The 25,007-nt window shown below is 46.0% G+C and overlaps 1 pseudogene; it reads right to left on the bottom strand.

The window, feature by feature from the left end:
- The window catches only part of LOC144164906 (uncharacterized), a 41,623-nt pseudogene extending 20,530 nt beyond the window's left edge, over positions 1 to 21,093 (bottom strand).
- Positions 21,094 to 25,007: the final 3,914 nt, after the last annotated feature.

Raw genomic sequence — 25,007 nt, 5'->3', positions numbered from 1 at the left:
ACCCTTTTTACAATATAAGGAAAAGTAAAGGGCCTAAAACGGAACCTTGCGGTACGCCAGATGTTACTTTAGAAAGAGGTGAGTTATAGCCATTAGTTGGTACAAATTGAGCCCTCAAGGCGAGCATAAGAGCAGTTGCGTGACTTCCATTTGACACACGGCCAAGTTCCTGCCCAAGGCCCTGCAGTACCTCCAGGTATGCCGAGTTATGCTCGCTCATAGCATGCAGGCGTCGCAACTGGGACTCCAGGCTCTGGTAGGCATCTTCTCGAGCCTGCAAGAGAGATGTTGGTAGCAGCAAGTTACTTCCTGTCTTCTCACCCATTACAGCTTGCATTTTTGCTTCCGTAATTCGCCTTCTGCTTAAAGTTCATTCTTCTAGTCCACCTCACAAGGCCTATGGGTGCGTGAAAGCTATAGCCATTAGACACTCATAAAAGGATTGAACACACCCCGAGAAATGAATACGATTTGCAAAGTTGTGGTGAACAGCGAGGGCAAAATTAAATAAAGTGGAAAAATGTTGTTAAGCGGGGAGACTGCTCTTAAAAGAGCTTCCTTTAATTTTTCAGTAAACTCTGTGAACCTTGTCAGTCTTGCTGCTTTTTTCCCACTGATTTAAAATGTGCCATTATTTGTTGAGTAAGTCAATTAGTTCCCAAGATGATTAGAGGTTATTAGTCATTTTTGGAGGAACAAAGACAAAACAGTGCTGGCCATAAAACTAATCTTTATATTTTGTAAAACTACGAACCCTGGTGAGTGGAATAAAAGAATCGGTCTTTTGATGCACCGCTTGGAACTAATTGTACAGCACACTAAACTTTGGTGTTTGAAATGGGCATTCGAAAGGGTTCCTTGCCACTGGTGCCACCAAATTTTGATGAGCTGTAAAATTAGTTTCAAGCGGTGCATCAAAAGACCGATTCTTTCTCAAAAGACCGATCCAGAGTGCCTTGCCGATTAACTTACAAGTGGCGTTCGACGGTAACCTCAATAACAAGGCAGCCCCGAAATTTGCTTCGCTCACACTTTGAATTCATGAAGCTGCAGTCGGTACATAACATCAAGGTTAAGTCAAGTAGCAAGTAAAGTTGTGCTAAGGGCGCCTTAGTTCATCATCCTATCTTATTTTGTTGAGATTTGAGCCGTGGTAACGTTTGTTTCTTACGCACCCATCCGAGGGCAGTTATGCTATTACTACAAGCGATGTAACCACAGCCGTCTTATTTGAGAAAAGAAAAGCTATCGCAAAACCTCGGTCTTCCCTATGCAAGCCACGGTAGCAACGAATGGAATGGCATGCGCCGCTAGCATTCTGGCGTTGATAAGGCTTGGTCGTCACACACCAATCTTGCAGCCAAGCCTTATCATGCTAATACTACAAGCGACGTAGCCAGAGCTCCCTTATATAACTAAAAAAAGCTACCGCAAATACGCGATCTCCCCGATGAAAGCCAAACAAGCCACAAGTGTATGAGCGCCTTCGAACAGAAATAGCTTGCAATTTGTATCAAGGCAACCGATACCCGCAAGTTAAATAGAAGTTGATTCTCTTCTGCTGAAAGGAATGACCCCAAAGCACGAGAAGGACGTGAAACCCGCCCGCTGCCGCCAGCTTTCCGCTGCTTTCTCGCGCTGCGTCGACGCCTATATCTGGCGAGCGTAGACATCGGCGTTGCTCGTGCGTCAGCTTGCGTCGCCACGCGACAAAACGCCAAAAGTACGCTGCATGTGGTTGGACCTTGAACTTCTAGTAAATGTGCGTGAGCTCCCCAGCGCCGCAGCCCCAGCCTCGCGCACGGAGCGAAACTATCGGCCGCCGCCCAAAACGAGGAAAAAAAAAATCCACGTCGCATGAAGTCGCGCACGAAGAGAAATTGACGGCACGGTGTATCAGCCTCCTTGGTACACAGCTGACACACAGCACCTCCAAACCATACTAGAACGTGGTGCAATAACACCAGCCTTTAGAATGAGTCTTTGGACTGTGCTGTGCACGCACTGTTGCTATTATCTGGTAGCATTTATGCCCTTGTCATCAGTTGACCGTACGGTATGCAGTGGTGCTGTAATGCTTGCCGGGGCAAAGGGAAAGCTACATGGAGGTTCAACACTCACAGCCAGTTAGACCCCGCCCCCCCCTCTCACGTTGACGTAGACAGCCAGTGAAGGCTGAATGCGGCAGATTTATTGTTCCGTTTGGGTTGTCAGTGGATGCGTGTTTTGCCAACCATCACCACCTTCCCAGCCCCCAGCAAGTGCTGCAGCGATGCAAATGCATCATGTCAGGGTGTTTACATGGAGGGAGAAATCCACTCCCTGAGTGCTGGGCCATATCTGGTGCAATGGTTACAGAATATACTGGCGGGGTTCTTACATATGAAGGACCATTTTGATATAACTGAGGGGGTGTGTTTCCAATGAGAGTAGTCTTCCGAGTGGTAGCCCTGTACTTTTGGGAGAACAGCGCAGGTGTTGTGTAAAGAACGTAGGGGCTGCGCTGCAGTCACAGAGAATTGTTGTCCTTGCATTTTATTGTTTACATGTAAGTTTACACTACATTTCTTCCCACTTTCTATTACTGTCAGGTATTGTTCTGTTTTTCTTTATTTTGCCGTTATCACTGTGGTAATGTCACATAAAAATGACTTGCCGCATGTAAGAGTGAGCAACAGTATTGCATTATGTGTCTGCATTTGCGTGCTCTCACCTTTTTTCCCAAATGCCAATATTTTAAAAAAGCCTCAGACTTTGCTTAGATTTTGGCTGCCCAGACAAGCAGTAATGAAGGGTGCACTAATGTCAGTGAGCCAGGCTTATAATATATGCGTACGACTTAGAGCTGTACTGGATAGTGCCTCGTCATGTCTGCACACCTTGTTTCTCTGAAGTTCGGGTTCCACGTGCTCACAAACAGAAACAAGCAAATACTCTTTTGCCGAGCACATGCTTACCTGAGCAAGCTGGGCAGGGTCTGTCTCTCGCACAATGGGTGCCAGGCTTGAAGAGGGCTGAGGGGGTGCGTCAACTACACTGCTGGCCTCAGTGTGCGGACCTTCCGGAGTGGTGCTGCTGTCTGCATTGTGCTCTGGTAGCTGCTGCTCTGCCCGGAAAGGCTGGAAGAATTCCCGGGGCGGGCATGGGTCGCCCAAGGCCAGCTTGCCCAGTCGGTGGCGGTCGTCGCTGCTCAGGGGAGGAGCATTGGGAAACAGGCCCCCAAATTTTTTTTGCACCAGGGCCTGATGTTTACAGAATGCCCCCTGCTTCCCGGTGGCACAGCTGCAGGCTCCGAAGTGTGCATACACTTCATAAGTCACACCCTGGTGACTTATGAACTTATGACTTATGCGGTGACTTATGCGGTGCGTGGCACTGGGCACCGCATACAGCTGGGGACCAATCTGCTGAATGCTCTCGGCTGCACTCTCGGGCATTCTTGATAGCAGCCGCTTGTACACCAGGCGGTGATGGGAAACGCGGTTGTTGGCGTAGCTGAGGATGCGGCTCTCAAAGTAGCGCTCCCACACCACAGCCACCGTGTCCACCAGAGCAACCACGTTGAACGCTTCCGTCCGGTTCAACACAACGTCCTTCAGGACACGGATGGTGGCCTCCGCAATGTTATTAGTGTTGTGCCCCCGTGTTGCAACACCAGCACGGAACAGCAGCACCCACTCCTCCTGTCTTGCGAGAAAAGCCTCCACTCGTTCCACATAGGCAACGTGGGACTCGGACTTCAGCTTGGCCGTTGCAGCCGACAGCGTTTCCACCGTGTCAGCATACATGACCTGAAATAACAGATAATAATCTTGCAGTGAGAAATGTGCCCAGCAACAGTTCACAATTCTCATTTCGCAAACATGCAAATTTATTTTCCAATCGATTTCTATGAAAAGTGCTGTAAATACACCACTTTGAAGCTTCTTTAAAATACTTTAAAAAAAATCAGACTGCTTGTTTCTTATCCTAGCAGATTAAAGTGAAAATGAAATTGTATTATGTATTTAAAAAAATGTCACCAGACCGTGCCTACTTATTTAAGGCACAAATTTAAGACACTCCTACCTTTGGCTGTGTTTTTACAGATGCTTTTTTAAGCTTGGTTTATGCTGGGCTATAAAGATGCCATTTTGTTTTCTGCTCAGGCTAGCACCATAAGCCAAAGCTAAACAGACAGACAAACATGAAATGTAAGTTTGTGTGAATTTTGTACACAAACAGGAAAGGTTCTCAGGCCAGAGAATGTTTGCAGATTGTTATCATAAAATATCGATAATTAAAAAAGATTCCTCAAAGGATTGCTTGGGATATGCAAGACATAATCAATATATTATGTTTATGGTCGTTCTTTTTGTAGTACAACCCAATCTTACCTTATTTTTACACCCCGAACATATTTAAGGAGGATCGGGTTAAACCCAATTTCTCCCCGAATGGACATTTTCAAAGTGCACTATCGTGTGCTGACGGTCCGCTGTTCTAAACCAGTACTTGATAGAGGCAAGCCCCACAAACACAGCTTTCGAACTGACAACAAACTACACATAATAAAGCCACTCTTGGGACCATACACGACTGACGCACACAACAGACACACTGAAGTTGCCCTTGCTAGGTTACGGGTAGGCCACACTCATATAACACACTCTCACCTGCTCACAGGATCTCCAAGACCTCTGTGCAGCAGGTGTGGAGAGGCCCTAACCGTGATCCACATCCTTATACAATGTAAGGCACTCGACATTACACGACGCAAACACTTCCCACAACTACACACGCGACATATTCCACCACACCCGTCATACTTCCTAGGAGATGAAGCCATGTTTTCAGTCAAACGCGTTTTCGAGTTTCTTACCGACGTAAAATTTTTACATCTCATTTCTTATCATGCATGTTGACAACCTGGCCCTTTACACCAGTCATCTTCATTACGTTGTGTTTTACTTTGTTTATTTTTACTGAATTGTTCTACTTTTACTTCCATGCCACTTTCATGTAATCACTATTGTTTGGCGCTCTTTGCCCTTAGTCGGCCTTGCGCCATTAAACTCCAAACATCATCATCAGCTTTCGAACTTGTTGAGTATTGGCATGACTGCCGCTCGCTACCCAGGCTGGAAAATGTTGCACTGACATTGTTGCGCCTACCTAATGGACGCTATGTTGTCGAAAGAACTTTCTCCCGGCTAAAATACGTTCAACGATCGGACAGACCTCGAATGGAGACCAACATGTTGTGCATGCGGATAATTATGTACGAAAACAAGGGTGTGTAAACAATCAATGAGCAGCTTTTTGTGAATAAAATATTTCGTTTATTAGAATTTATTACTGCTCTTTACTCTCATCATTACTGATCCATTTCCCAACAAACGCCAAATATAGTAGAGAATTTGCTAAAAAACCTCGATATTCCTCCAGATAAACAGCTTGGAACAAACACCACTTTTAACGCGTTAGGGTCGAATGTTTTCATCAAATGCGACCCCCCAGGGTCATTGTTTTATTGCTGTTATCAATTATTTGGACGAGTCCATATCGAGATAAAATTGTAATTTTTTAGTGTGATCATAAAGTGAGAAAAAATCATTTGTGTTGTTACATACACGGGGTTTATTCATGAGTAACACAAGAAAAATTCTAGGAAAGTTTTATGGGCGCAAGAAGCAGGAAGCGCCCAGAGGATGAAACCGAAATCAGCCACTGCGCGCCCACACGTGACCCGATGCGCAAGCACGGCCTCTGGATGAGAGCACAGGCCTTTCATCCAGCAGCCGTGGCGCGAGCGATAGCTGGCGTGCTGCTGTAGTAAAGCATTAAAAAAGAAAAGCAGAGCCATCGGCGCAAGAGAAATATTTCACGTATTTCTGCAGTGTGGCATTACAAGCCAAGTGAGAGAAATGAACGAAAAAGGCGCACTGTTGAAAGAACCCAGCGATGGCGTACATGTGCATCATTGACCATTTTGCAGGTGTTTGCCGGGGACGTACATGAACACCATTGACCCTGAAAGGGTTAACAATCTTGTGATACCTACTGATAAAATAAGCTGAGTATTACTCAGCACATCTGTAGATTTGACCCGACAAAACCCGAATTCGGGAATGGTTCAGCAAAAAGACTCGATTTCCCTTTAATTATCAGTTTGGAAAATAGCACCCGATTGTTACCACTGATTTTCTAAAAATGTAAAGCCCCAAAACGAACAACCCTAATTATGTTAAGGCATCTGCTGGGAGGGGGTCATTAGTTTCTCTTGATAAAACAAGTGTTTACAATGTGACTAGCGTGAGTTTATTTTTATGAGCCTAAAATGGTGTTGAGGGACTGTTGGCCTCGGTGATTAAAGTCAAATAGGTCATCGCCCGCAGTTCCACAAACCGCTGAGCGCGGGGATATAGGCACTGTTACCACCGAAGTGGCCACACCACCTTACGGTCATGTTACAAACACAGTAGCAACAGGTGGCAGTTTGTCTCTCCTTTGCTTTGCCATAAACGTAGACTGTACCCACCTCAACGTGTTGGTGCTGCACCAGCCTAAGCCACGAGCCAGCACATGTTCCTTCATTGCTTTTTTGTGCATGTTGCAGCCAGAGCCAACATGCTTTGTTTATAATCTGCTCTTACATTACTTTCGACACATTTTTAATGTTGTTTTCTTATTTTTTTCATTGAAATTCATTTTGGGCAATATGGTGGGGAATTTTAGTTATAGGGGCCATGAAGACAAGATACAAGTTTGGTTGAATAAAAAGGCTGCCTTGTAACGATAACAACAATGGAGATTGTATTGAAAACTCATAATCAAGATTTTAGAAGAAACAGTCTGCAGCGGCGCCTCCCTATCCTATTTCTGGTTCTTTTTCTTGACGTCACAGAATCTTGTTTCTGCAATTGGTGGCTGCCGACCAAAGCCATCGCCAAGAAACTCGACTGGGCGAGTGTGGCAGTGGCTCTAGTGCCATTTGATTGTACCACTTCAATGCTAACCCATAGTTGACACTTTCATGAGCATTTCTTAGTGCCAGCCTATAACATTCCACTCCTACACATAGTGCATCACTACGGGGTGGAGTTTGAAAGCTTTTCTATATTCATTGCTTTTTTCTGTTACAAGACATCTGGCGTGGTTGGAGTGGAGTTGAGTGAGCTACCAAAGCATAGTTCTTTCAAACTAAACAAAGTTGTATTTTGTCCTCATGGAGCCTTTAAAAGGACAGCACCAGTCTTGGTTATGGACTAGTCTTCCACCTCAAATATGCACAAGGATTTCTTTGTGCTGAAACACATTAACATGTATCAGCCATGCCTCCTGTCTCCCTAGTTCGGGAAGGTCTTGTCTATATGTACGCAGACTGTGTTCACACTGTCTGTTGTGCATAAATGCTTTTGCAGTGGGCACTAGAAGCAGCTTAAAAAAAACGGCAATGCTAAAACTGCAACTTTTATGTGGTGTCGCCAAAGTGGGGACAAAAAACATGCCCTTGTTCGTTTGAATATGAAAATATCTTGCCATTTGAAAAGCCGACATCAGATGACGCCTCTGGTCTCTGTCCACCTTGTTTCGAGCTGCAGTCAACCAGAACCACTCAGCATGCGCCACATGAAAGTGGCACAGAAGATGTTTTGCTGTTGGCCGTGTTTCCTGCAATGCAGCCTTCTGTGCACTTGAATTGTCAGTCATGAAGACTTGTGGGGCCTGCAAAATGGTAAAATGTGGCTTATTACACATAACAGGCCAAATGGAAGGCTACACAACTGTACTAAAACTGGAGGCTATACATGTTTCAGTTCGATTCCTTCTTGCAAAGAGAAAATTTTTGTACTTATTGAAAACAACCTACTAATACTACTGTGAAGCCTGGGCACTAATTTAGAGCAACGTAACTCCATACTTTGACACTTAAATTTGTCTACAACGCAATATTTTTTTTCTAATTTAATTGTTACAGTCAAACCCAATACTGACTTTGCAGGACACTCATGCAAAGTATAACACACTGCCACGGCTCTTTTGAAACAGTGTCACAACATCCCTCACACATGCTTTATGACATCGTAACATCATAGAGAGGTGGTAGTTGGAAGTTGTCTTCAGCAGTGGCCATAAGATTTTGGGCCCTGCTTAGCATGCAGATGCATGCCAATCAATAAAAAGATGGTATAGAGGAAACATGGACCAATTTGTTTCATCTAATGTCTGACAAGCAGTGCCAAAATAAACATTAACAATGAAATCATCTTTAACATTTTCAACTTACATACTTATTCCCAAAGCAAAGTGGATAGGTGGCCTTCAGCAGCTGGAAGGCTGCTAGGTAACCCTCAGTGCTTTGCTCGTTGTGGAGCAGCGCTGCGACGGGGATTGCACCAGCGCTTGTTGCCACCAGCAACCAGCGTCACGGTGCACCTGGTTGTGTCGCAAGAGGAGGTTGAGTCGATGAACACAATGTCCCGCGCCCTATCTAGTGCATGGGCTCGCTGCATGATGGGGGTCGCCACCAGAACTGCCCAGCAGGTACTGCTGTCGCTCTTACTGACAGTCACGGTGGTGCCTCCAAATTTTTCTACAAAGAATCAGTTGCACTTTCACAATCAAGTCCCCCTTAAGTAATTGTGTTGGGCCCTCATGGCCTCAGAACCACCTTGTGTACACAAAAAAAAACTGGCCTTGTATGTGCTCACTTAACTGAAAATATCGCCGAAGAAGAATATTTGTCTGTTGCCCCTGCCACTTCAATGCCTCTTCCCGCCCACTTCTTGCGCTCTGACTTTTACGTCATCCTCCGCTCCTGACAAACACAGTGGAAGTTTGTTCAGGTCGGCTCACTTTTGCTGCATTTCACTGCTCACATGCCATCTATCGGAACCTTTTGTTCCCGTTGCACTTGGAATGCCACTTAAGGGGCCATGAACACAAAACACAAGTTTGGTTCATTCAAAAGATTGCCTCGTTAGAATCATACTGACATCGCTCTTAACGTAAACTTCGCTCAAATAGGCTATAAAATTAGGAAAAAAGGGAATGGCCATGCGACCCACCAGCTCATTTGCCGCAACAGAACCTATGATGTCATACCAGCCAGCTCTGTGATAGGCGGAGGCCGGCAAAAGCAAACGCAGATTAGGAAGAGCTTATCAGCTCACCTAACAAGCTATTTGCACTTAAATTTAGGTTACATTTTTTTACCGCAGTAAGAATGTTGGGACAAACAGTGGAAGTTACGAAAGCACACGTAAACATAGAAGTACCAATGTGTACTGCTGTTGGTGCTCCGTGCACATGCTTGGTTTAGCTGCATAGGACAGCGGGGCTTTGGGGTTGTCTCAGACGACACTGGCGAGTTGACGCATGCAACGGTGTCTACGAGACCATATTTGTCGAGAAAGCACAAGGTTTCACGAAACGATTATTTTCTCCCTGAACAAAACACAAGCCAGGAATACATACGATCAAAAACAAAGCAACGGCATAAAACGGATTGCTGCGGTATGGTGGCACCATCTAGGCTCACTAACAGTAAACAAAGCTTCACAATCGGCTTCAGAACGGTCAGTTTCTTTGATGTGATCGCAGACCACGAAAACTCATGATTTAGCGGGAAAATAAAAGAATTAACTTAAATTGAATTATTTCTCAGTGAATAAAACATCGTTTGCATCTGAACAAGTGCTGGGGACACTATAAAACATGAAAGCTTTCGAATAAAACAAACCTTTTTTCTGAATGGCCCCTTTAAAGGTATATACCCAGGTGCCAGCCCTTTTTGTATTTTGGGTCCAACTACCTTTTTCAATGCCTCTTTTTTTAATTTGAACAAACTCTTCAGAGTGCTGAAAATACTCTTAAACACGTGGTGCAAAAGTGTATCCCATGAAGATAAGACCATGTTACTTATCGCCAGTAGTCGGAGGGCACAACAAAGACTGCAAAACCGCACGTTTCCTTAATCCTTTATGGCAAACCTGTAATGGAAGTTACTTGCTACCGCAATCTTGGCATAGACGTCACAGCCTCCAGATCAACTACGCCATGGCTCCAAGAAGCCCACCAGCATGCCCTTCAACCGTTACATTTAGTTTGCTGGATTTCCACAAAACACAGGAGCAGTTCACACAAAGATGGCTCTTCTCGTTGATGCAATCCCGCTGCGTCATCTCGCACACCAGGCGCAGTTTCAGTATATGACAAGGGCAGAGTGGGCTCACTGAGAGACCATAAAGGAAATCATTAGCTGCCTTCCTCATTTAAAGAAGCCATGACGAGAAAATGAAGTTCGTTTTATTCGAAAGATTTCGTGTTTTATGGTGCCCCCAGCGCTTGTTCAGGTACAAACGATGCTTTATTCACTGTGAAATTATTCAATTTAAGTTAAAAGTTTGATTTTCCCGCTAAATCGTTTGTTTTCGGAGTCTGCAATGATATCAGGGGAACCGACCGCTCTGCAGCCTAGAGTTCCTTGATTCACGCGTCCGCCGTACAGGGTAGACACGCATATACGCTGGCGCCGCCATTTTGGGTCGCTCGCTCGCCGCCGAAGCAACTCGATGTGTCAGAACACCGCTAAATTATCGCCGCAACGCGGGTTATTGGCGAAGTTTAAAAAATCTTATCTATGTCGCGTTGCTAAATCTGGTGGGAAATAAAAAGAACAACTCGTTGAGCACGTTGGCCCAATCGCGACGGCACGGGACCGTTGAAAGGGTGTCTCCACCCTGTACGGCGGTGCTGGCCTCCAGGCATAGAGTTAATACTACTGACTCCAGGTACCGTACAGTGGCGTTTCCGCGTTTCTTTATGTTACCTGAACCTAGATTGGCGCCACCATACCGTGGCAAGCCTTTGGTTTGTTTTTGACCATATTTAAACCTGGCTTGTTTTTGTTCTGGGAGAAAATAATAATTTCCTGAAACAGTGCTCGCTCGACAAATATTGTGACGTGAGACACTGTCTCTTGCGTCAATCGGCCAGTGTCGTCTCAAGCAACCCCAAGCCCCGCAGTGCTGTGCAGCTAAACTTGCACTGCTTGTCCCACCATTCCTATTGCTTGGTAAAGAATGTGCCGTAAATTTAAGCGCAAATCGCTTGTTCGGCCCTGCTTCTAAGCTCTACCTAATTTGCGTGTGCTTGTGCCGGCCACCGCCAATCGCAGAGCTGGCTCGAATGACATCATAGGTTCTGTTGCGGGAAATGAGCTGGTGGGTCGCCTGGCCATTCTCTATTTTCCTAATTATGTAGCTTATTTGAGCGAAGTTTACGCTTTGCGCTAAAAGTGGTGTCAGTATGATTCCAACGAGGCAATCTTTTGAATGAACGAAACTTGTGTTTTCTCTTCATGGCTCCTTTAACACCCATCTCTACATGACAGGAAGAAGCTAGCCTTAACAGCAATGGTGACAGGTATGCTTGCTTAAAGCAAAGGTGTACTCATTTGTGGTTGCCTTAAGGTGGTATATGCACCTAGTTCAATACACCACCATCTACCTCTCCAGAACCCCATTCTTAAACACAAATATTGCTGGTTGCAAGCCTCTGAGTTTGCTAGCCGTGGTGTGCCACACTTGCACCCTGTGCTAGTCAAGACACATTTTATGCCAATGCTGGTGTTTCAGGCAGCCTTGTCACCACAGTAGTTGAGAATCGGGAACCCTGACGTGCAGTTTTGTCAAACCTGCTACAACTACGCCACTCAGTGACCCCTGCCAACACTTGCTGGGCTAAAAGCAATTTCCGAAGCATTGACGACTATAGAGCGTCTTAGGTGAGAACAATCACAACCTGTTGTGATTTTCAGACTTAATAAAAGCTGTACAAGGCCCTTGGAAAATACCCCACCAAGTACCCACATCCTAAACGTTCCACGCAAAGACTACAACACTTAGCTTCACAGTGAAGATTGCTTGGGCCCAGAGGACGTCAACTCCTGGACATAGATAGGTAGATGGTTGCAGACACACATGCCTGCTATGACGCATCTACTACCTCTATTTTCAGTTGACTCTATTACAGAGCTCACCTTGGAAAAAATGCCTTCAGTGCTCCACACGTGCGCTTATCCCTGTGGATGTAACCTCCCTGGTGGTCTCATCCGCCGCAAACAGGTGGCACTAGTAACAATTTGCACTGATGCCACATTTACGCCTGCTTTCACCCACACCTGGCCGCTAGGTCGACAGGGTTTATTCGGGCCTACACATTTATTTTGCTGTATGTTGGCACCGACCACAGACATTCACCACATTTTGTGGACTTAGCGTGGTCTGCAGTGTTTCTAACAACAAGTACCATTAAACGTCATAGGCGTGTTCAGTTTTTTTAGCTGATCTCAAATATATAATTAGTTTTGATGTGAGATGACTAGTTTCTGGGTTAATTGGAAATATTTCTTAATTTTTTTAGAAAAGTAGGAAAAAAAGTATTCAACAAAACATTACCAGCAGGACATGAATACATAACAGAAGTTGTGGAGAATGAAATGTGGAAAGCAGTTTGTTGTTGTGCAATCACGTACAAGTTTACATCAATTCTAACTTCTAGGTTTGAACTACTTCTCCTAACCAATTAAAAATAATGCTAATTAAACAACTACTGAAACACATAATGCAAAATCTGCTTCCCATATCACATGGTTTACACATTCAGCTTCAAAGTGCAAAACAACTTATGTTCCTAGCTGCACGACATGCTGGGATGTACCTCTCGAGAATTTTGTATCAGTGCGATACCACTCGAGGCGAAAAAGTGGGGAATTATGGTAAAATAATTATTTGTTTGTTAGAATCGGGCCTCTATGGCTTTTTGAGTGCGCGGCACTGTTTCAAATACGGAATTTTTGGAGGAAAAACTGAAAATCAAGAGAAAAGTGACACCTAAAAAAATGCTTTTTTGGGCAATTTTTTGGTCCCAAAGACCCATGTGCCTCCTTAAGTAGTGTGGGGCTCAACCCAGAGCAGCCACCTGACTAGTCTGACACTGGCTTTTTATTCCCCATCGCAGGAGACTTCAGACTTCCTCACTGAGAACTACCTGTTCCAGTACATTTAGCCTCACTTGTACCCACCATTTTCTGCTGCATAGGAAACTCTTGGAATTAAAAAAAAAGTGCACATCTATTTTACAGGGGCAATGAAGACAAAATGTAAGCTCGGTTCATTTGAAAGATTGCCTCATTAGAATTAAACTGACACTATTTTTCATGTAAACTACGATCAAATAAACTATGTAATGAAGAAGAAAATAATGGGCATACAACTCACCCGCTTTTTTTCTGCATTGAATTTGTGACCTATAATGGGTTGCTTTTCGCAATACTCTGAGACCGACAAAATCAAGTACAAACTAATGAGCGATTATAAGCTCACAAAAAGAGGTTTGCGAGCTTGGATTCCAGGCTTATTCTTTTTATCAGAGCAATGGTGAGGTAAACAACGGAAACAGCAAACGAATGCATAAACATATAAACACTGTGTATGGTGCGCACCAGGTATTGTGGCAGATGCTGCACAGCTGTTGAGTGGGTTGGGCTTGTGTAACACGACACTGGCCAACTGACATAAGCGAGGGTGCCACTTACACAATTCTGCCCATCAAGCCTTACACAATGTTTTACGAAACAATCATCACATGTAACATAAAAAACGCCAGCTACAACTCCGGTCAAAAAGAAAAGAGAGCCCGCACAGTAGTCTTTAAGTGGTATCACTGCGACATCTAGGAGGGCGGACAGTACCCAAGGTAACAAAAGACGTTTCACTGTTACCACCTCCCTCCATCAAAATACTAAACTTTGTTTTAGGTATGTGCCTGGACTACGTCAGTGCTGACGTCACGAAATGCACGATGCACCGGGAGAATTGAAATTTTGCTTTAAATTGTTCAATTTCGCAGTGAATAAAGCATCACCTGCTGCTGGACAAGCGCTAAGGGTACTATGAAACACAAAATCTTTTGAATAAAACAAACATATTTTCTCTTCATTGCCCATGTAATTTGAAAGAACACTGCTGGTACCAGTTATGAATCGATCTGCTGTTTCAAATATGCCTAATGTTTTCTTTTTGCTCAACAATGCTGAGACCTGACTTCTGTTAACTTTTGGATAGGTGACTGGATCGAAAGACAGGCAAATGTACAGTACAGACAGACTACAATTTTTGTTTAAGTAAAGTACATACAGTTTAACCGCGTTATGATGAACACTGATATAGTAAATTATTGGTTATACTGAACTAAATACGAACATTGGTTGGTCCCCCGCACGGGGCACCTTGAGCAATCTTGGTGACGGTACTGGCGATACCGCGGACCCCGAGCCTCCAAACATACGCTCGATCCAACCGTGGCAATGTGTTTATAGGTGGAGGGTTAGAAGCCGTGAACGGTGGTCGTCGGAGCCCAGGTCAAGCTCCGGCGGATGGGCTCCCTGTCTGTTCACCAGGCAGGGAGCTCCGGGACCTCTTTGGCTACCAGGGTAAGGTCAAAGGAGAAAGTACCCCCGTCTCCCTGCTTTCCAATGTGTCATATGGCATTTTCCAAACCCCCCCAAACGTGATCGGCCCCAAAAAGGGGCCGCACCGAAGTTTCGTACCCACCTCTTTCAACAACTGTCTTGTCAACATCCGCGAATAACTATGCTCGCTTTCTTGTGATTGAGTCTGCTGACTCAGCACGACCTGTCGCTTCCATGTCCGTATTCTTGATCTCTAAATTTCTGCAAAGCACCATAGGTGGCAAATATCAAGCTAAAAAGCTCAGGACCGGAGAAATCCTGGTAGAAGTCAATGTTGAACAACAAGCCCGCACTCTTCTTGCACAAACCCGCATCCATGATCTCGACATCAGGGTCACGCCACACAGGAGCCTGAACAGCTCTCAGGGTGTGATTTCTGAGACAGATCTCCTGACGGAAACAGATGCCGACCTTCTCGAAGGTTTAAAGGATCAGGGCGTCACAGCTGTGCGGCGCATCACGATGCGCAGGGACGACAAGATAATCCCCACCAAACACATCATCCTGACCTTTGACCGCTCGGCACTTCCACAATATATAAATGCAGGCTTCATCCGATGCTCCATTCGACCTTACATTCCGAACCCGCGCCGCTGCTTCAAGTGCCAGCGGTTCGGGCACAGTACAAACTCTTGCCGTGGCCGAATGACTTGTGCAAAATGCGCCGCGTACGATCACCCCAGTGACAACTGCCCATCCGACACCCTCACGTGTGTGAACTGCGGGGGGCCGCATGCAGCGTACTCCCGCAAATGTGAAAAATTTCACACAGAGAAAAAGATCATCAACATCAAGATAACTGAGAACATCACTTTCCCAGAGGCGCGAAAGAGGTTCGCCTCTTTCCCCCTGGGGAGGTACGCCGACGCGGCTCGCCGGGGGGCGGAGCGGCGTCTGGTGTCTACAGGGACCCAGTTCAGCGAGTCTGACCTGGTCCCTTCCCCGCCCCCCCCTGGGGTGCATCAGGCAGCCCAATCTGTCGCCACGCCGCTTGCAGAGGCAGCAGCGGTTGTGGTGACAACCTCTTCTGTAGGGACCGGTGCTGCTCCCGCCTCCGCCTCCCCGTCCTCCAGTGCGTTGGAGGCTACCGAGGTGATGGACACCACGGGCCCCGCATCGGCTCCCACCGCCACCGCACCGCCTGTGCCACTTTTGGCGTCCCCGACGCCCGCGGCGGTGGCGGCTCAAACGAAGGGCTCCCGAATGGGGGCCAAGTCCGGGGGGCCCGGTCCGTCGGGCACCCCTCGGACATCCGACGATGAGATGGATGTCGGGCCGTTCCTGCCTGCAACGCAGCGCAAGGAGCGGCCTCCGACGCCCAAGCCAGCAGCAGAAAGGCCCAAAAAGCCAAATCCTAGAGTAACAGCCCCGAAAGACACATGAACACAAATACACACAGACTTCAGTAGCTTCTAAATCTCCATAACGGGAAGAGAAAATATTAGTCAATGGAACTGTAGAGGCCTCATTAAAAATCTTGATGATGTCCATGAGATATTGCATTCGAACCAGCCAAGTGTGATGTGTCTTCAGGAGACGCATTTGAATCCCAATCACACAAATTTCTTAAATAGGTACATGGTATTCAGAAAGGATAGGGTTGGCTGCAGACACTCTTCGGGCGGTGTAGCCATAATAGCCCGGAAATCCCTAGCATGCCACCCTATCACTCTCAACACCGTCCTTGAGGCTGTAGCAATACGCACAAAAATTTTTAATAGGTTGGTAACGGTATGCTCAATTTACATTCGTCCTGATTATGCACTTTCCAGCTCTGACTTCGAGGCGCTGGTCGACCAGCTGCCTGAACCGTACATCCTGACAGGCGACCTTAATGCACACAACTCTCTTTGGGGCTCCTCCAGAACGGATGCCCGAGGTCGCCTGATAGAGAAATTTCTTACATCTTCAGGAGCATGCCTTTTCAACAAAAAGCAGCCTACATACCATAACTTAGGACATAATACATACTCACATCTCGACTTGGCTATTGGTTCCGCAGTTCTCTTTCCATGTCTTGAGTGGGGTGTGGGCACAGACCCATATGGTAGTGACCATTTCCCCACTTCCCTAACATATATAGGTAAAGGCCCATGCAGTCCATCTTCCCATTACAGGTTTAATGAATCAAAAGCAAACTGGAGTATATTCACAGAAACATCTAAACTACACCACACAACCATAGAACACCTACACGTAGAGGAAGCATCCCAACTCATCACGGCACACATCCGCGACGCTGCCGAAAAATCCATTCCCCACGCCTCCAGCGCTCCGCGCAACCAAAGGAGGCCGTGGTGGAATGAGGACTGTAGGCGGGCGCGAGAGGCCCAGAACAAGGCGTGGGGTGTCCTTCGCCGGTACCCCACATCAGATAATCTCATTTCGTTTAAACGGGCCAAGGCTTTTGGGAAGCGAGTGCGCCGTGAGGCGAAAAGGGAGAGTTGGCGCACCTTCCTCACTTCCATCAACTCCTACACTGACACGCGAAAAGTATGGACACGAATACATAAACTAAAAGGACAACAGACACACAGCCTGCCCCTGGTTAGTACAACAGGGGACACACTGGAAGACCAGGCTGACGCGCTCGCACAACACTTCCAACATGTGTCCAGTTCAGCGCACTACACCAACACTTTCATAAAACACAAAACATCCTGTGAGAAGAAGTCCTTACGAGACAGTAATAAGTCGACCTCATCTTATAACACCCCCTTCTCACTGCATGAGCTGAAGATCGCACTTAGTACTTGTAAACCTTCAGCTCCAGGCGCAGACAACATTACATACACTATGATTCAACACTTGCACACAGACACACTTGAAACCCTCCTTCACCTCTACAACAAAATATTTCTTTTGGGGCACCTCCCAGTGTCATGGAGGGAGGCCATTGTAGTGGCCTTTCTGAAAGAAGGGAAGGACCCTTCCTCTCCCGCAAGTTATCGTCCCATCGCCCTCACAAGCTGCCTGTGTAAGCTGTTCGAGAAGATGATCAATAGGAGACTCATGTACTTCTTAGAGTACAATGGTCTTCTCGACAGCTGCCAGGCTGGCTTCAGGGCTGGGAGATCCACCAATGATCAACTGGTTGCATTGGAAACATATATAAAAGATGCCTTCATTCATAAGCAGTATTGTATAACAGTCTTCTTCGATATGGAGAAGGCCTATGACACGGCCTGGCGGTACGGCATCTTGTGTGACCTCAAGTCGTTTGGTGTTTCCGGCAACATGCTGAACACGCTCAGTAGCTACATGTCGGAAAGGACCTTTCGAGTGAGGGTTGGCAGTGCCCTTTCGAATGTATACGTGCAGGAAAATGGCGTCCCTCAAGGCGGTGTCTTGAGCTGCACACTGTTTATTGTTAAGATGAACTCACTTCGGAAGGCACTGCCACCAACCATTTCCTGTTCTATATATGTAGATGACATTCAAATATCTTTTAAGTCCTGTACCTTTTCAGTTTGTGAACGCCAAATCCAGCTTGGGGTGAACCAACTTGCTGGCTGGGCGGACAGAAACGGTTTTAAACTGAACCCTGGAAAGAGTACTTGTGTTGTGTTCTCCCGCAAGCGCGGGATTAAGGCAGACCCGGAGATCACCCTTCATCGCGCTTCTATCCCTGTAAAAAAGGAGCACAAGTTTTTAGGTGTCATATTTGATGAAAAACTCACGTTCATTTCACAAATCAAACAACTTAAACATAAATGCCTGAAAACACTAAACATTCTCAAAGTCCTCTCCCACCAGTCCTGTGGTGCAGACAAAGAACTCCTTCTTCGCGTTTTTACCGCCTTAGTCGGGTCTCGGCTAGACTACGGTAGTGTTGTGTATGGGTCGGCATCAAAAACAGCACTAAAATGCTTGACCCAGTTCTCCATTTGGGCCTGCGCCTTGCGTGTGGTGCTTTCCGCACTAGCCCGGCCCAGAGTCTGTACGCTGAAAGTAACAAATGGTGCCTGGAACATCAACGAATGTACATAGATTTATTATATGCTTTTAAGGTCTCATCATTCAATAACCATCCTTTTAAACCTGTCCTCAATGATACATCTACAACCCAGCTATTCTCAAATCGTCCATCTGTTCCTTTGCCCTACTCTCTGAGGGTGAGAGAGGAAGCTTCAGGTCTTTCCGTTGGGTTTTTAGATGTCTGTACATCTTCATCATTTTCTGACGTTATACCACCATGGCAACTGCAGCCTGTTTGTTGTGATGTTTCATTTATGAAAATAGATAAAAACAGCGTTCCGAGAGCTGCGATTCTGCAGCATTTCTTGTCGCTTCAGGATAAATATAAATGTGCCGAATTCTATAGCGATGCCTCGAAAACTTCAATTACAGTGTCGTGCGCCGCTCATGGCCCCAACTTTATTGCTTGCAGAACCATGAGTGTACACACCACTATTTTCTCTGCAGAAGCATATGGCATTTTACTCATCGTTCAGCACATTCTTAAAAAACGAATTCCTAAGTCCGTCATCTTCACAGACTCTTTGAGCGTTGTACTTGCATTGTCTTCACACAGACCCAAGAAAAACCACATTGTCAATCTTGTCTTTAATTTCATAATGTCTATATATGCAAATAATTTTCAACTAATCCTGTGCTGGGTTCCAGGCCATGCTGGAATCGCGGGGAATGAGACCGCAGATGAAATGGCCGCCACTGCTGCACTTGCAAACACAGTGGACATAACAACAATACCCTACACTGACCTCAAGCCACACATCCGACAACACCTTCGCAAAACATGGCAAGCCGACTGGAATACACAGACAGACAACAAGTTACACATAGTAAAGCCACACTTAGGACAATACACTAGTGACTCACACAACAGATTCATCGAAGTTGCCCTAGGTAGATTACGGATAGGCCACACACACGCGACACACTCCCATCTGCTCACCGGATCTCCAAGACCCCTGTGTAGCAGGTGTGGGGAGGGCCTATCCGTACTTCACATCCTCATTACATGCAAAGCACTCCAGACAACAAGACGCAAGCACTTCCCTCAACTCTACAGACAACACATTCCACTACACCCAGCACTCTTTCTAGCGGATGATCCCGTGATTCCTGTGCAACGCACTTTTAAGTTTCTCAGTGACATCAAGTTTTTACATCTCATTTCCTATCACGCGTAGTTTTTTAAAGCTTTATTTCATGCCACGCACCATCACAACCTGGCCCTTTACACCAGCCATCCTCACTGTCTTTTATTGATTTTACTTTTGTTCTTGCTTACTGATATCAGTGTCTAAGTTCTCACCTCTCATATTTAACCACTGTTTTGGCGCTCTTTGCCCTAGTTGGCCTTGCGCCATTAACATCCAACCATCATCATCAACATTGGTTGGTCACGCTTCGTTTCAATGTTACCTATTCCTTTAAATTGAAAATTATTCCGTGAGAGGAATGCGTGATATCGGATACTATAACGAAGAAATATTGGCCAGTAGCCCAAGAAGCTATGTGGAAAAACTTGGAAAAGAAGTAGAAAGAGCCTTTTTGTTCCTGGACACTAAAAATTTCATCCTGCTCAGTGCTGTGAATAGCCAACAGACGAAGATCACATCCTAATTAAAAAAAAAAAGAACGCAGGCTTGTTTTGTAAGATGAGCTTTGTTCTGTTGCTATTTCACGTGCCATGCTCTGGTTCACTGAGCTTGAAATAAGGGTTACCTTGTTTACAGTGGGCTTGAAGCCTAAAATGTTTCGTACTTTTATCAACGATTTTTGTGGGAGTGAGGCTGCTGATTGGCTTCAGGCTATTTGTAACTCTACCGTTGGATATAACGAACTAAATCAGTGTCCTGATACTACGTTAAAATGAGGGTCGACTGTATCCCAATAAAGACTACAGTCTCTAAAGCTCTGCGCAAAGTCTGTTGTTGTGCATTAGAAGTGCAATTAGAACTGCAAAATTGTGCATTATAATTGCAATGGCTGTACTCTTGTACCCTCAGTAGGGTAGCAAGTGAGCCTAAAGCAAATTATAGAGCAATGCCAAGCCTACTCCCAAGAGTAAGCTGTTAGTGGGAAATAATCCTCACTGTACCTTGCGCTGAATAGAGGGGCGCCTTCTCCTCTAGTTTGGCCAGTGGGTCGATGGCTCCACCCCCGAAGCTTGTGGCCCTCCAAACGCAGTGCCAATGCTGCACGGTTCTGGATAGAGGGGTGATGGCCCCGTTCGCCAGAAGCATAAGGCCGTTCTCTTGCAGGCACAGCTTGCTCTCTTGGAGCTTCCTCGCTTCCCCGATTCCCATGCCGTCGTTGAAGTAGCCGATGAATGTCTCCCTAGTTGCGGCAGTGCCACGAAGGAGGCGTAGTGCATCCGCTGACTCCAGGCTGTGTGTGTGCCTTGCGTCGATGCGTATAACAGCAACGAGGGGTACAGGTAGGCGCAAATACGGGTCCTTCTTCTTCGTGGACTTTGTCACGAGCTTTATCTTAATATCTAACCTTGCCATGCACATGGCATTGCGGTTCTCCGACACCTTGTTTCTCTTGTGGTGTTGGCAGCGCCAAACCTTGTGAAAGGCCATTCTGCAACACAGAGAAGTGTAAACAGTTGAGTTGAGTGCTCTTTCACTGTATACACGCCTCAAAACACTATTCGGTGCTTCAGGTGAGGATTACAAGAAACGCATCCAATTAACCATTACTGCATTTACAAACTGTCCTGCACTTGTGAAATATTACAGCTGCATGATAAGCACTATTGCATTCAATATTGTAAACAAGAATTTCATTGCATGATTTCTTTCTCAGGAACAGTGCCACTAAGGAAAACATTGACATTTTTATAAACAACAACAGAAGATGTGAATCCTTCTGGCAAGCGTGATACTGTAGTGATACGTTGACTGGAAATCATTACCTCAAACATAGTCGTTTTACAGTTGGTCCTGAATGCTGCATAATGTTCACTGGTGGTCATAACAATTTAGGGTAACAATATCGAAATTTTAGACAAACCAAGGGCTAAGTAATGGTTGGGTTGTACAGCTTCTGAAGTACTCGACGAATTTGATATATGTCTTCTGTACAAGGCTATCGACCACAGTCTCTGCACTAACGCCATCAAGACAGAGTTTGATATCAGTAATCATCTGCGCTACCATTCACACTGTTGTCAATGTCTATTATTTTTAACAATTTCTGCTTCATGCACACATATTTTGCTGCATACGATATGTATATTCTTTTTGATGGGATTAATGAGTAGCTGCACGTGATCTTGGGATCACGGTAGCCGCAGTAGAGATAAAACTCACTAAAAAAAGGAAACAGTTAGCCCCTGAGCGCACTATTTTTGGGCCAGTGAACTGCTGCGAGTCCAAATAGCGGCAAGGATTGTCACTTTTCGAGATCCACTCGGCCGATAGATGAGCGGTTTGTGTCGATTTGTGCGTCCTTTTAATGAGCGCGCATTGCGTCACAGTTCGCGGCTCAACTGTAAGCGACACACACGCAAAAAATGCAAATATATAAACACGAAATAGCAAGAATAAAAATATAAACAGTACAACCCAAGTTTCAAAACGCCGCTTCACGTACTACAACGCATCGTATCAAAAAACGTACCTTTCTCCGCGTTTCTCGACCTTCTGGAAATCCAGGCAGTGTTTGCACACCCGCTGTAAGTGTCCACGAAGGCGTTGACTGCGGTTTAGTCTAGAAGGTTCGCGCGGAACACCGACTCCTGATTTGTTGACGCGAGGTCATCTCTGACGACCTCGAGCGGCTGCACGTGCACATCCATGACGCAGAAGTAGGCATTTTTCCACTTGGTGATTCGCCTCGTCGCCACAAAACGATGAGCCAGCCGTCGCGGCGGCGCCAAAACTGGATAGCGAATCATGGCCGAGGAGTAGGCTGACGTACTAGCTGCAAAACGAAACTTCTGGCCACGCAAACGGCGGCGGGCGAGCCTCTGTTGCCGCTGCCGCCGCTGGGCCCATCAGGTCGGGCCGGCAACTTTCGCGTGTGCTTCGGTTCTTTGGTCAGTGGCTTCAGCGTACGCGTGCACTAATAAGCGAACAGCGTGGTACTCATCAGTGTGGAGAAACGTTCTAGGTTGACTTGCAGCATTTCGTACTTCTGTCGGCGAGTGGTTAACAAGCTTGTAGAGTTGGGAGGCGTCAGAACTTTGCGCCAGTGAAAAGAAGCAAAATTTGTGGGTCGTTATGGAAGTGTTCTGGCATGAAAGCAAGCGTCGAGATTGTTCGCTTTCAGGAACGTAAACAATAACCATGCATATATAGGCGAAAAAGCGTCCGCGTGCGCGCGCACTTAAAGCACCGCGCCCAGCGCTAGCTTTACTAGGAACAGGATGGAAGACGAGCGTCTGCAGGTGCGCAAGAGAGTGCTGAGAGTGAGAGGCGAGAACAGGTAAGCAAAGGTTTACTTCGTGCTTCAGCTTCCCAGCGCGTACGCCATGCTCGCGCACGGTGCGAAACCATGGACCGCCGCGAAGCAGCGCGACCACAAAAGACGAAAATAAAATTTTGTCTTCACTTTATCAGAGTGTTTGCGTTCGGGTTAAAGCCATAACCACATAGACGCGTAATCACGCGTCACGCGAGCGTCGGCGTCGTTCGGCTGCAACGCGCACACACGCAGAAGAGGCCGAGTAACCGTATGACACTGGCGAAGTCACGCAACAGCCGCCGCGTCGGTGCGCTGCTGGACACGTTTGTATTAACCATGCCATTAGTTAAAGTAATTTATGAGCAGGTATTGTCGATTGTTGAACTTCAGTTATGAAGATCCTAGCCTCATCAAAAAAATATTTGCGGGCAAATGTTGACATGCTGTGATATAAGTCATTACTATCCAATCTGAACAAAATAAGTTAGGGTGATGAACGATGACGCACTTAGCACAACTTTACTTCTACTTTGTTTAACCTTGATGTTATGTGCTGACTGCAGCTTCTCATGAATTCAAAGTGTGAGCAAAGTAAATTTCAGGGCTGCCTTGGTTCTGAGGTTAGCGTCGAACGTCACTCGTAGGTTAAACGGCTAGGTGCTCTGGCCCCCTTTGTTTGCCTTGAACAAAAAAAAACCCCGATGAAGCCCTCATTGCAAAAAAAATGTGGAAGTTCTGCCAGGATTTGAACCATTGACTTTCCAAACAAAACGCCAGCACACAAGCGCGCAACCGCTCGACCACGGAAACTAGCCCGAATAGTTTAAAGTCCCACCCTAACTACAATAACGGTACATTCACTAATACATTTTAAAAGTCAGGCAGGCACACACACGCGTCAAGAAGATGCAACCAGTCCGCAAGCTGCGATTGCGCCGCATAGACACTGTACACAAGCCCACATTGTTCGTGAAAAATTGACTTAGTTCCACGAGGTTCCTCGGTATGGCGGTCAATCATGCGACACTTCCATAGGCTAAACAATCCTATCAGCACGAAAAGGTCGTATGGCACGGAGCAGTTCTTCATCACTGGCAGGAATCGTATGCTGTAAGGGGTGATGTCTATGTCCTTTTTAAGAGTCCGCTGCAGAACATTCCAAAAAACACAGCATCCCGACATAAAACAAAGCATTGATCAGTTGTCTCCGGCTGATTACACAAGCGACAGTTAACAGACCAAGGCACATATACACCTTTACTATCGAGGCATGTTTTAACAGGCAACGTTGATGTGTGCAACTTAAAAAAGAAAGTTTTTGCAGCCGCTTGGATGCACATTTTCTTGACGCGCTTCAACACACTGTCATCTAAAAACATCAGATATGGTTGACTGAAAATGGGCACTGGAAATAAACTTTCAATTAAACTTCCCGTCAATTCTTTCCTTGAGAGACCGTACAAATGCTCGAGAGAAAAACGCACAATAAGAAACTTGAAAGTGTCAACAACCTCTTTCAGAACGCCCCAAAGCGGCCTAGAATTCGCGGGGTGAGTTAAAGCAAATAAAAAGGCAAATGAGCACTCAATTTATGCTGATTAAAAACTTTTAAAAGCAGATGATCAGCCGTTTTGATAAAAAATAACCGCGAAACGAGCTGGTGTACAAACAAATGCACCAATCCAACACCACCAGACCTCAACGGGAGGAAGAGGTTATCGCGGCGCATGGGCTCCCACTTGGATCGCCATACGAAGATAGCCAACACTCTGTGAAATGCTTGAACGTTTTTTCGTGCGCGACTAAGGACCTGCAGAACATAAACTAGTTTGGAGACAAGGAATACATTGCACAGTTCTGCACGCGCAAATATAGACAGCTCCCGCCCCATCCATGCCTGCGTTTTACGCTTCACTACAGTAAGTGCAGAAGACCAATGAGGTTCACTGTTCCGAATCTGATGTAGAGGAACCCCAAGGTACTGTATTGTTTCAGAGTCCCATGTTAGCCTCCATAGTGACGTGGCTGCGTACCCCACCAGCCCTTCCAAAAACCTCTTGATTTTTCAAAGTTAGCCTTAGCACAACCCACATCGCAAAACCGC

Source organism: Haemaphysalis longicornis, unplaced genomic scaffold (assembly GCF_048455015.1).
Source record: "Haemaphysalis longicornis isolate Haplotype H1 unplaced genomic scaffold, Haemaphysalis longicornis Haplotype H1 scaffold_14, whole genome shotgun sequence".
In the NCBI taxonomy this organism is placed as follows: domain Eukaryota; kingdom Metazoa; phylum Arthropoda; class Arachnida; order Ixodida; family Ixodidae; genus Haemaphysalis; species Haemaphysalis longicornis.
This window is presented reverse-complemented; position numbering and strand designations above follow the sequence as displayed.